Genomic DNA, 13,561 nt, shown 5'->3' on the forward strand with positions numbered 1-13,561 from the left:
AATCAAATGCTCTTCTACTGAGCTGTGGACCCTTGAGATGAATCTCTCCATCTCCCATGACTCGGAGGTGGAAAAAATTTTTTTTGTTTTCCCTTTTCTCTTTTTTTTTAGGTTTCTCTGGCCTTAGGTGCCATCAATGGTTATGGAAAAATAAAAAAGCTATGCTTTTACCACACCAAACTTAGAATGTTGGTCTCCCTCGAGCAAAGAAGAAAGAATGGAGGGAGAAGAAGATATGGAGGAGAGGCAGAGATGTGTATATTTTGGCCATATGGGTGGGATTGGGTGGGGAAGAGATGGATGGATGTGAGTGGTGAAGAGGTGATGGGGAAGAGAGATTGAGGTGATTAGTGAAGAACAGAGAAGGTGAGTTAAGGTAGGTGGGGATCCTGTGGGGTTCACAGATCCTGAGGTGTCAAGTATTTACATCCTTGCACCAATGAGGCGTGTAAAACGCCCTCTGCATGCAATCCTGGCGTTTAACGCCAGATTGATGCTTGTTTCTGGCGTTAAACGCTGGCTCTAAGCTTATTCTGGGCGTTCAACGCCCATCTGCAGCATGTTTCTAGCGTTGAACGCCAGCTTTCCTCAGTGTGCAATCCTGGTGTTTAAACGCTAGATTGCTGCATGTTTCTGGCGTTTAACGTCAGATCTATGCTCTGTTCTGGCGTTGAACGCCAGCCAGATGCTCCTTACTGGCGTTTAAACGCCAGTAAGCCTTTCCTCCAGGGTGTGTTGTTTCTTCTGCTATTTTTGATTTTGTTTTTAATTTTTGTACTTATTTGTGACTTCACATGATCATGAACCTAATAAGACATAAAAGAACAATAAAATAAAAAATAAAATTAGATAAATAAAAATTGGGTTGCCTCCTAATAAGCGCTTCTTTAATGTCAAAAGCTTGACAGTGGGCTCTCATGGAGACACATGATGACAAGTCATCATATACCTATTTTTCTATGCTTTTTCATACAAGAAATTGATGAATTGTGCTTAAATATTGAATGCTTTTGTGATTAAATGGTATATTTCCTTGATCTTTTAAATTTATAAATCTTGTAGGAAATAAGAAGAAAAAGAAGCAAAGAAGCACAAAATAAGCTAAAAAAGAGAAAAAAAGAGCTTTGGGGCACACTTTGAAGTTGGAGCACACTTTGGAGCCTTAGGCCACGCTTTTAAAAGCGTGGCCCATGACCAAATCAAAGCAAGAAGCAACCAGCACACACACTGCCTTGCTCTTGCCAAGGGCAGGGCAATATCGTGATGAAGCAAAGTGAGGTTGAAGCAAATTTTCGCTAAGTTAAAATCTGGGCGCTCACAGCATGACCATGCCTACTTTAAAGGGCTATAACTTGAGCTACAGATGTCCGATTGATGTACTTCTAGTTGCGTTGGAAAGCTGACATTCAGAGCTTTCCAACGATATATAGCAATCCATATTTGGCGTACAATTGAGGTATGAGTGAAAGGCATCTTTAAGGGCCAAAAATAAGCGAAAATAAACCAAAGTGCTTCCACCAAGGTTCGAAGCTGGAGCCTCACTCCAAAGCAAAGTAGCGCTCATTATTCTGCTCTGTCCTCTTGGAGAGCAGGGCAATGTTGTGCTTCTCTTCATGAAAAATCAAGAAAAATTGCTCCCCCAAATGCTTTCACAAGGGTTTGAACTTGGGAACTCCCCTTGGTGCATGGCACACAAATTGGCACGGCCAGCACGCACAGCAAGGGAGCTTGGGCGCACAGCTTGGACGCACCATGACAACATTGCCTTGCCCTCCACAAGGGTAGGACCGCATCCTGATGCCCCTCCCAAAATTTGGCACGCTAGTTGGATCCTTACACAAGGCTTCCCTGCTCTGCCCTCCACAAGGGCAGGGCAGCCTCCTGGGAGCAAACACTCATGGGCCAAAATTCAACCAAAATCTCATTTAAATTCAATTCCTCTCCAAATTGAATCAAGGCCAACCAAACCCATTTCTCCTCAAATCCAAAGCAAGCAAAGCCCACATCATCACTCAAAGGCACATGAATCAATTAAATTAGGATTTTCATTTTTGTAATTTGTTTTAATTTCATTTTCATTTTTCATTTTGTAAAGCCTATATAAAGGCATCAATAGAGCTCGATTAGGGGGAGGCTTGCTCCATTAGGGAGTAGTAGTAGTAGTAGATAGCTCTCTCTTTGAGTTTTCATTTCTGTTTTGAATCTTGGGTGGAGATTGGAAGGAATTCTGTTTTCATTCTCCATCTGCAACATCTCTGCTTTGTTCTTCTGCATAATTGAGAATTGGATTTACATTTCACTTGCTGCTTGATTTACTTCTCTTCTGCTGATTATTTTCTACTTTGATCAAGGAAGGAATTGAGATCTAGACTTGTTTTCTAGTCTCTTTGATTTCCTGAGATCTCCATTTCGATTTTCCAATTGAGTTGAATTTAATTTCTATTTGCTTCTTCAAGTAATTCTACTTTCTGTTTGAGATCGGTTGCAAGTTACTAAATCTTTTACTTCTCTGTTTGATTGCCATTTACAATTTCTTGTTTGATTTCTTGAATCCCAGCTCCCAAAATCCTTTTATTCTTCCTGCAATTTAAATTTTCAGTTGCTTGATTTATTGCTTCCTTTAATTTCCAGCACCCACTCCCCTTTACATTTAATGCAATTTACATTTCTTGTCATTTAAGATTCTTGTAGTTTACATTTCTTGCTCTTTAAGTTACTTGCCAATTTACTTTCTGCATCTTTAAGATTTCTGCCATTTACTTTCTGTTGGCTACACTTCACACAATTCACTCAATGTTAGCTTGACTAAACTAATCACCCACTAAAGTTGCTTGATCCATCAATCCCTGTGGGATCGACCTCACTCTTGTGAGTTATTACTACTTGATGCGACCCGGTATACTTGCCGGTTGGATTTGTGTGTTGGAAAATTTGTTTTCCGCAAAAACACCATCAAGTTTTTGGCGCCGTTGCCGGGGATTGATTAGATCAACAATGATTACGTGGGTGAGAAGTCTAGATCAAGCATTTTCTTTGTTTTTGTTCTTTGTTCTAAGTTGAAACCAAGGTGTTTGTGTTTTTGCCTCACTAAGAGTTTCTGTCTCTGTGACATGAATTTCAATTTTCATTGATGTTGCATTTTACAAAGTATAAATGGAGTTCAACTCATCTTATGGTCAAACAAAATTTTACGGGATATTACCCACCATCACCAACCTCTAATGATGGCTGGGAATACCACCAAGAGAATACACATTCTGAGCACTCCAATCCATGGAGAAATGCTTCAAAACCACAAGATGAGCAAGAAAATCAAATGGAGTATTTCTCACTACCACAAAATGATTCAAGTCATTATTCTCATGGTGGCTGGGAGTATAACCAAGAAACTGCAAATTCTGAGTAGTCAAGTCTAATGAGAAATTGCCCAACCTCACCCTCCAGTTCTACATTTGAAAATTCTTTATCAATTAACTATGCCTCAACACAAAATCCATCCCATGACTCACAACCAACACAAACTTCCACAAGCCAAGGACTCTCAAGGATTGAGTCCATGCTCAAAAGATGTTGGGAGGAGGAAAAGAAATTCTGGAAAAGAAAAGAGAACTTTTTCACAAACATGGAAGTGCACTTAGCTCAATTGTTGAGTGCAACGAAGAAAGTGGAAAGGCAAGATGAGGAAGCCTATGTGTCAAGAAAAATCTTAATGAAAAATGAGGTGGAGGAGGCATTTGATCCTGAACTTTTACATTCACAAGAGCCACTTGAGGTGACAATGAAACATAAAGATTCCCTCCCAGAGGCATTAATGGAAAATCATGAAGAAGAAAGGGAGGAAGACACTCAAGAGAAGTCAAACTCAAGTGAAGCAGAAAATCACATGAAGGAAGGGGTCATGGAACCACCAATTCAAAAGGCTCTAGATGAATATGAAACTCCAATAATCACACAGCAACCAAATCTTGAATCCAAAGAAGTGAAGGCAAATAGCAAGAACACCAATTTTGTCCCTAATCCAGCAAGCAAGATCAATCAAGCCATTTGCAAAAGAAAGCTTGCTGAGGAAAGGCCAAGACAAGGGACACTAGCTGAATCTTTTCCTCCTTTGAGGTCATTCCTCTTAACAAACTGGAAGAAGAGGAAGAAAGTGAAGAACAACATGTCAAGCTAATGACACTAAAAGAGCACTTGTTGGGAGGTAACCCAACCGTAGGTAACATTTCTTCTCTGCTTTGTTTTCTTTCTTTGCTTTGTTTAAATTCAATAAATTGGCATATGGTTACATTCTAAGTTTGGTGTTGCCTTGCAACAAATTGTTTTCAATCTTTTTGGATGATTGCATCAAATCAAAAATTGAAAGCGACACACCAAGATTCTAAGTTTGGTGTGCCACTTATTTTCTATGCAATTTATTCAAGCACCACTACTTGTTTGCATAATCATAATGCCTCTGCAATTTTATTTTTCTCTTTTCGTTTAACATTTCAGTTTCCTTTTTGTTTTATTCATTTACTTATTTTTAATGCTTTCTTTTGTCAAACTGTGTTTGTTAATACATCACCAAGAGATCCTTATTCATGACAAATATTGGCTTGGTGATTATATTCAACAAATAACAGCTTCTTTTGTTTAGTTTTAGTTCAAATAAATTGACATATGGTTGCATTCTAAGTTTGGTGTTGCTATGCAACAAAATTTGGTTCTAATTCTTACAAGATACTTGCATTAATTCCAAGTGAAAGAGTCACACTAAGTTTGGTGTGCCACTTATCTTTTATGCAATGTATTGTGCATACCTTCTTATCTATGCAATCAAAATGTCTCTGTCTCTTGTGCCTTGATTGTTATCTTTAATTTTGCTTGCTTAAAACACATGTGCTACTAACATTTTATTGTGTAAGACATTCATGATCCATCTTAGCCCCATAGCCATTGTTCTAATTGTTGCTTGAGGATGAGCAAGCATTCTGAGTTTGGCAAGGGAAAGAGGAAGAATAGAGGAAAAAGGACAACAATAGAGAAGATGGACTACAAGGTTGTAAAGTTCCTTTTCCTCTCATTTGTTTCCAGCACTTAACTTGCATGATTGTCTTCATCTTTTCTGTTTACATGTGGGTATGAATAAAGCATAGCTTGAATCTTGATTTGTAACATGTTGCTGTGGCATTATGACTACCAACTTGAGTTTTGTGAATTCAAAAGCAGAAAAGCATCATGATCATAAACAAACAAGGAATTAAAGAAGAATTTAGCATGTGCATACAAGTATTGGAAAGCTAGTATAATTGATTGTTGCTCAATTGCATTGGATTTCATTTAATTGAAGTTTTTCATCTAGTACATTTTGTGAAATCTTTTGAAATCATGAAAACCTTGAAGAAGCAAATACAATTAAAGCAAGAAAAGAAAAAGGGAAAGAATGAGAAAGCTGAAAGCTCTGAGTACCAATGGCAATTTATTTGTTAAGTGGTTGTGGTGTTTATGTATCAAGCCAAATGCTTGAAAACAAAACACTTAGAAGTCAAGGCTAGGCTCAAGTGCAAAAGCACTCCCTCAAAGCTCAAGGCTCTGAGCATCAATGATTAGAGAGTCAAGAAAAGAAAAAAAATGATGAGCTTAATGAAGTCCTCTAATTAAATGCTTGTGGTGCTTATGTATCAAGTGGTAATACTTGAAAACAAAGCATTTAGAAGTCGTAGCTTTGTTATTAACTCATGGGGCAAAGCACCCAAAAGGAGAAGCTAAAAAAAAATCAAAAGCTTGTTTCAAGGAAGAAATATAAGTGAAAGATTTCATAAATTGAGCTAGATAGAAGCATCAATCATTTACATCTCTTTTGTGATTGTAGCATGCTTAGAAAACTAGCTAACCATGATCATTGAGTTGCTATTCTTCTTACCTTGGATTGTCAATCTTTATTGCATGATTCTTTTCTTGCTTGGGACAAGCAAGGTTTAAGTTTGGTGTTGTGATGACAAGTCATCATATACCTATTTTTCTATGCTTTTTCATACAAGAAATTGATGAATTGTGCTTAAATATTGAATGCTTTTGTGATTAAATGGTATATTTCCTTGATCTTTTAAATTTATAAATCTTGTAGGAAATAAGAAGAAAAAGAAGCAAAGAAGCACAAAATAAGCTAAAAAGGAGAAAAAAAGAGCTTTGGGGCACACTTTGAAGTTGGAGCACACTTTGGAGCCTTAGGCCATGCTTTTAAAAGTGTGGCCCATGACCAAATCAAAGGAGGAAGCAACCAGCACGCACACTGCCCTGCTCTTGCCAAAGGCAGGGCAATATCGTGATGAAGCAAAGTGAGGTTGAAGCAAATTTTCGCTAAGTTAAAATCTGGGCGCTCACAGCATGACCATGCCTACTTCAAAGGGCTATAACTTGAGCTACAAACGTTCGATTGATGTGCTTCCAGTTGCGTTGGAAAGCTGACATTCAGAGCTTTCCAACGATATATAGCAATCCATATTTGGCGTACAATTGAGGTATGAGTGAAAGGCATCTTTAAGGGCTAAAAATAAGCGAAAATAAACCAAAGTGCTTCCACCAACGTTCGAAGCTGGAGCCTCACTCCAAAGCAAAGTAGCGCTCATTATTCTGCTCTGCCCTCTTGGAGAGCAGGGCAATGTCGTGCTTCTCTTCATAAAAAATCAAGGAAAATTGCTCCCCTAAATGCTTTCACAAGGGTTTGAACTTGGGAACTCCCCTTGGTGCATGGCACACAAATTGGCACGGCCAGCACGCACAGCAAGGGAGCTTGGGCGCACAGCTTGGACGCACCATGACAACATTGCCTTGCCCTCCACAAGGGCAGGACATCATCCTGATGCCCCTCCCAAAATTTGGCACGCTAGTTGGATCCTTACACAAGGCTTCCCTGCTCTTCCCTCCACAAGGGCAGGGCAGCCTCCTGAGAGCAAACACTCATGGGCCAAAATTCAACCAAAATCTCATTTAAATTCAATTCCTCTCCAAATTGAATCAAGGCCAACCAAACCCATTTCTCCTCAAATCCAAAGCAAGCAAAGCCCACATCATCACTCAAAGGCACATGGATCAATTAAATTAGTATTTTCATTTTTGTAATTTGTTTTAATTTCATTTTCATTTTTCATTTTGTAAAGCCTATATAAAGGCATCAATAGAGCTCGATTAGGGGGAGGCTTGCTCCATTAGGGAGTAGTAGTAGTAGTAGATAGCTCTCTCTTTGAGTTTTCATTTCTGTTTTGAATCTTGGGTGGAGATTTGAAGGAATTCTGTTTTCATTCTCCATCTGCAACATCTCTGCTTTGTTCTTCTGCATAATTGAGAATTGGATTTACATTTCACTTGCTGCTTGATTTACTTCTCTTCTGCTGATTATTTTCTACTTTGATCAAGGAAGGAATTGAGTTCTAGACTTATTTTCTAGTCTCTTTGATTTCCTGAGATCTCCATTTCGATTTTCCAATTGAGTTGAATTTAATTTCTATTTGCTTCTTCAAGCAATTCTACTTTCTGTTTGAGATCGGTTGCAAGTTACTAAATCTTTTACTTCTCTGTTTGATTGCCATTTACAATTTCTTGAATCCCAGCTCCCAAAATCCTTTTATTCTTCCTGCAATTTAAATTTTCAGTTGCTTGATTTATTGCTTCCTTTAATTTCCAGCACCCACTCCCCTTTACATTTAATGCAATTTACATTTCTTGTCATTTAAGATTCTTGCAGTTTACATTTCTTGCTCTTTAAGTTACTTGCCAATTTACTTTCTGCATCTTTAAGATTTCTGCCATTTACTTTCTGTTGGCTACACTTCACACAATTCACTCAATGTTAGCTTGACTAAACTAATCACCCACTAAAGTTGCTTGATCCATCAATCCCTGTGGGATCGACCTCACTCTTGTGAGTTATTACTACTTGATGCGACCCGGTATACTTGCCGGTTGGATTTGTGTGTTGGAAAATTCGTTTTTCGCAAAAACACCATCAACACAGGTAATCAGGTCAATATTGTAGACTCCCAACACCAAACTTAGAGTTTGGATGTGGGGATTCAACACCAAACTTAGAGTTTGATTGTGGGGGCTTTGTTTGACTCTATACTGAGAGAAGCTTTTCATGCTTCCTCTCCATTGTTAAAGAATAAGATCCTTGAGTCTTAAACACAAAGTAGTCCCCATTCAATTGAAGGACTAATTCTCCTTTGTTAACATCTATCACAGCTCCTTCTGTGGCTAGGAAAGGTCTTCCAAGGATAATGCATTCATCCTCCTCCTTCCTAGTGTCTAAGATTATGAAATCAGCAGGGATGTAAAGGCCTTCAATCTTTACCAACACGTCCTCTACCAATCCATAAGCTTGTCTTACTGACTTGTCTGCCATTTGCAATGAAAATATGGCAGGCTGTACCTCAATGATCCCCAGCTTCTCTATTATAGAGAGTGGCATAAGATTTATGCCTGACCCCAGGTCACATAGAGCTTTTTCAAAGATCATGGTGCCTATGGTGCAGGGTATTACGAATTTGCCAGGATCCTGTCTGTTTTGAGGTAAAGTTTGCTGAACCCATGTATCTAGTTCACTGATGGGCGAGGGAGGTTCACCTTCCCAAGTCTCATTACCAAATAACTTGGCATTCAACTTCATGATAGCTCCTAAATATTGAGCAACTTGCTCTCCAGTTACATCTTCATCCTTTTCATAGGAAGAATAGTCCTCAGAACTCATGAATGACAGAAGGAGCTTTAATGGAATCTCTATGGTCTCTATATGAGCCTCAGATAGGGAACTCCTTCTTGGTTGGGAGACGTCCCATGAGGTCTTCCTCATTGGGATTCACGTCCTCCCCTTCCTCCTTGCATTCGGCCATATTGACTATATCAATGGCCTTGCACTCTCTCTTTGGATTCTCTTCTGTATTGCTTGGGAGAGTACTAGGAGGAGTTTCAGTGACTTTCTTACTCAGCTGGCCCACTTGTGCCTCCAGATTTCTAATGGAGGACCTTGTTTCACTCATGAAGCTTAAAGTGGCCTTAGACAGATCAGAGACTATATTTGCCAAGTTAAAGGTGCTCTGCTTAGAATTCTCTATATGTTGCTGAGAAGATGATGAAAAAGGCTTGCCATTGCTAAACCTGTTTCTTCCACCATTATTGAAGCCTTGTTGAGGCTTTTGTTGATCCTTCCATGAGAAATTTGGATGATTTCTCCATGAGGGGTTATAGGTGTTGCCAAAGGCTTCCCCCATGTAATTTACCTCTGCCATTGCAGGGTCTTCAAGATCATAAGCTTCTTCTTCAGAAGATGCCTCTTTAGTACTGTTGGAAGCATTTTGCCATCCATTCAGACTTTGAGAAATCATGTTGACTTGCTGAGTTAACATTTTGTTCTGAGCCAATATGGCATTCAGAGCATCAATTTCAAGAACTCCCTTCCTTTGAGGCATCCCATTATTCACGGAATTCCTTTCAGAAGTGTACATGAACTGGTTATTTGCAACCATGTCAATAAGTTCTTGAGCTTCTGCATGCGTTTTCTTTAGGTGAATGGATCCACCTACAGAATGGTCTAGTGACATCTTAGAGAACTCAGATAGACCATTCTGAAAACATGTCAGAAGGATATCTTTTGGTCATCTGCTTGTATCTTTCCCAAGCTTCATAGAGGGATTCACCATCTTTTTGTTTGAAGGTCTGAACATCCACTCTAAGCTTGCTCAGCTTTTGAGTAGGAAAGAACTTAGGCAAGAAGGTCGTGACCAGCTTATCCCAGGAGTCCAGGTTATCCTTAGGTTGTGAGTCCAACCATGTTCTAGCTCTGTCTCTTACAGCAAAAGGGAAAAGCATGAGCCTGTAGACTTCAGGATCTACTCCGTTAGTCTTAACAGTCTCACAGATCTGCAAGAACTCAGTCAAAAACTGGTAGGGATCTTCTTATGGAAGTCCATGAAACTTGCAGTTTTATTGCATTAGAGCAACTAATTGAGGTTTCAGCTCAAAATTGTTTGCTCCAATGGTAGGAATTGAGATGCTTCTTCCATCAAACTTGGACGTAGGTGCAGTATAATCACCAAGCATCCTCCTTGTATTATTGTTGTTAGGTTCGGCTGCCATGTCTTTTTCTTGTTCGAAAATTTTAGTAAGGTTGTCTCTGGATTGTTATAATTTAGCTTCTCTTAGTTTCCTCTTCAGAGTTCTTTCAGGTTCAGGGTCAGCTTCAACAAGAATGCCTTTTTCCTTGTTCCTGCTCATATGAAAGAGAAGAGAACAAGAAAAGAAGAGGAATCATCTATGTCACAGTATAGAGATTCCTTTATGTTAGTAAAAGAAGAAGGGGAATAAGAGTGAAGAAGAGTGAATAATCCAATCACAAGGGTAAGGATAGGGGCAGTGATTTGAGATGAAGAGAGGTGAAGAGAGGTGTTAGTAAATGAATAAATAAATAGAATAAGATGAGAGAGAGAATTTTTTCGAAAATAATTTCTGAAAAGGAGTTAATAATTTTCAAAAATTAATATAAGAAATAAAATTAAAATTAAAAGTTGAAACAATTAGTTAATTTAAGAATAATTTTGAAAAAGGGGAAGATATTTTCGAAAATTAGAGAGGGAGAAGTAGTTAAGTTGTTTTGAAAAAGATAAGAAACAAACAAAAAGTTAGTTAGTTAATTGAAAAAAAAAATTGAAAAGATAAAAAGATAAGAAGTTGGAAAAGATATTTTAAATTCAAAATTTTGAAAAAGATAAAATTTTGAAAAAGATATGATAAAAATATTTGATTAAAAAGATTTAATTTTTAAAATTAAAATTGATTACTTGACTAACAAGAAACTACAAAATATGATTCTAGAATTCAAAGATTGAACCTTTCTTAACAAGAAAGTAACAAACTTCAAATTTTTGAACCAATCAAATTAATTGTTAGTAAATTTTTGAAAATTTTGAAATAAAAAAAATTCAAAAATAAATAAAAAATGAAAAAGAATTAATTTTTGAAAATTTTTTTGAAAAGATAAGATTTTTAAATTTGAAATTTTGACTTGATTAACAAGAAATAACTAATTTTAAAAATTTTTGACTAGGTCAACCCAAAATTTCGAATTTTATGAGAAAAACAAGGAAAAGATATTTTTTTATTTTTTGAATTTTTAATGATGAGAGAGAAAAACACAATTATAACCCAAAACATGAAAATTTTGGATCAAAACCAATGATGCATGCAAGAACACTATGAATGTCAAGATGAACACCAAGAACACTTTGAAGATCATGATGAACATCAAGAGCACATTTTTGAAAAATTTTTGATGTAAAGAAAATATGCAAGACACCAAACTTAGAAATTTATAATGCTTAGACACTATGAATGTAAAAATGCACATGAAAAATAACAAAAGACACAAAACAAGAAAACATCAAGATCAAACAAGAAGACTTACCAAGAACAACTTGAAGATCATGAAGAACACTATAAATGCATGAATTTTCGAAAAAATGCAACAATTTTTAAAAAAATGCAATTGACACCAAACTAAAAAATGACTCAAGACTCAAGAAACATAAAATATTTTTTATGATTTTAAAATTTTTTTTTATTCTTGTATATTTTTCGAAAACATATAGAAAAAAGGAAGTAATGAATTCAAAGACCTCAATCAAGATTCCAGGAATCATACCAGGTTAGTCTAAAGCTTGATGGCCAGCCAAGCTTCAGCATACCATTTTGAAACTTTAGAATTCATTCTTAAAATTTTAGAATAATTTTTCGAAAACAAAAGGAAAAAGTTTTTTTTGAAAGATTTTTTGAAAAATTTTTTGAAAATAAAACAAAAAGAAAATTACCTAATCTGAGCAACAAGATGAACCGTCAGTTGTCCATACTCAAAACAATCCCCGGCAACGACGCCAAAAACTTGGTGGACAAAATTGTGATTTATACTTGAATTGTTGTTTGAAATTAATTCCCATGTAATGGCCCCAAAAACTTGGTGCTCAATACCATGGTCCATACATAATTTCACAACTTCGCTCAACTAACCAGCAAGTGTACTAGGTCGTCCAAGTAATAAACCTTACGTGAGTAAAGGTCGATCCCACAGAGATTGTTGGTACGAAGCAAGCTATGATCATCTTGTAAATCTCAGTCAGGCAGATAATAAATGGATGTGAGTTTTCGAATAATAATAATAAATAAATAGAAAATAAAGATAGAAACACTTATGTAGATCATCGATGGGAATTTCAGATAGGCGTATGAAGATGTTGTGCTCCTTCTGAATCTCTGCTTTCCTACTGCCTTCATCCAATCCTTCTTACTCCTTTCCATGGCAAGCTGTATGTAGAGCATCACTGTTGTCAATGGTTAAATCCCATCCTCTCAGTGAAAAAGGTCCAAATGCTCTGTCACGGCACGGCTAATCATTTGTCGTTTCTCGATCATGTTGGAAAAGAATCCCTTGATTATTTTGCATTTGTCATCACACCCAACAATCGCGAGTTTGAAGCTCGTCACAGTCATTCAATCCCGGAATCCTACTCAGAATACCACAGACAAGGTTTAGACTTTCCGGATTCTCATGAATGCCGCCATCAATTCTAGCTTATACCACGAAGACTCTGATCTCACGGAATGGAAGGCTCGATTGTCAGGCGAGGGCAACGATGCGTCGTGCATCAGGAATCCAAGAGATACACACTCTAGCTTTCGCTTGTAAAATGGAAGTGGTTGTCAGGCACGCATTCATAGGAACAGATGATGATGAGTGTCACGGATCATCACATCCATCAGGTTGAAGTACGAGTAGCATCTTAGAACAAAAATAAGATTGAATTTGAATAAAAGATAGTAGTAATTGCATTAAAACTCGAGGTACATCAGAGCTCCACACCCTTAATCTATGGTGTGTAGAAACTCCACCGTTGAAAATACATAAGTGATGAAGGTTCAGGCATGGCCGAATGGCCAGCCCCCTAAAACATGATCAATAGTCTCCTAAGATGAATAATGGAATAAAACAGAGACCAAAGATGTAACGTGGTCAAAAGACACTGAATACAATAGTAAAATGTCCTATTTATACTAGACTAGCTACTAGGGTTTACAGAAGTAAGTAATTGATGCAGAAATCCACTTCCGGGGTCCACTTGGTGTGTGCTTGGGCTGAGCTTGAGCTTTACACGTGCAAAGGCTTCTTTTGGAGTTGAACGCCAAGTTGTAACGTGTTTTTGGCGTTCAACTCTGGTTCGTGACGTGTTTCTGGCGTTTGACTCCAGAATGCAACATGGAACTGGCGTTGAGTGCCAGTTTATGTCATCTAATATCGAATAAAGTATGGACTATTATATATTGCTGGAAAGTTCTAGATGTCTACTTTCCAAAGCCGTTAAGAGCGGGCCATTTGGAGTTTTGTAACTCCAGAAAATCCATTTTGAGTGCAGGCAGGTCAGAATCCAATAGCATCAGCAGTCTTTTGTCAGCCTTTTATCAGAGTTTTGCTCAAGTCCATCAATTTCAGCCAGAAAATACCTGAAATCACAGAAAAACACACAAACTCATAGTAAAGTCC

The 13,561-nt window shown here is 37.5% G+C and overlaps 1 non-coding gene across 1 annotated transcript; it reads left to right on the forward strand.

The window, feature by feature from the left end:
• The first annotated feature begins 9,607 nt into the window (after window positions 1-9,607).
• Window positions 9,608-9,711, forward strand: LOC112714535 (small nucleolar RNA R71). The gene has a single exon (XR_003159287.1). It is a non-coding gene; the product is annotated as a small nucleolar RNA R71 (small nucleolar RNA).
• Window positions 9,712-13,561: the final 3,850 nt, after the last annotated feature.

The sequence above is a fragment of the Arachis hypogaea genome, chromosome 1 (assembly GCF_003086295.3).
Source record: "Arachis hypogaea cultivar Tifrunner chromosome 1, arahy.Tifrunner.gnm2.J5K5, whole genome shotgun sequence".
Lineage (NCBI taxonomy): Eukaryota > Viridiplantae > Streptophyta > Magnoliopsida > Fabales > Fabaceae > Arachis > Arachis hypogaea.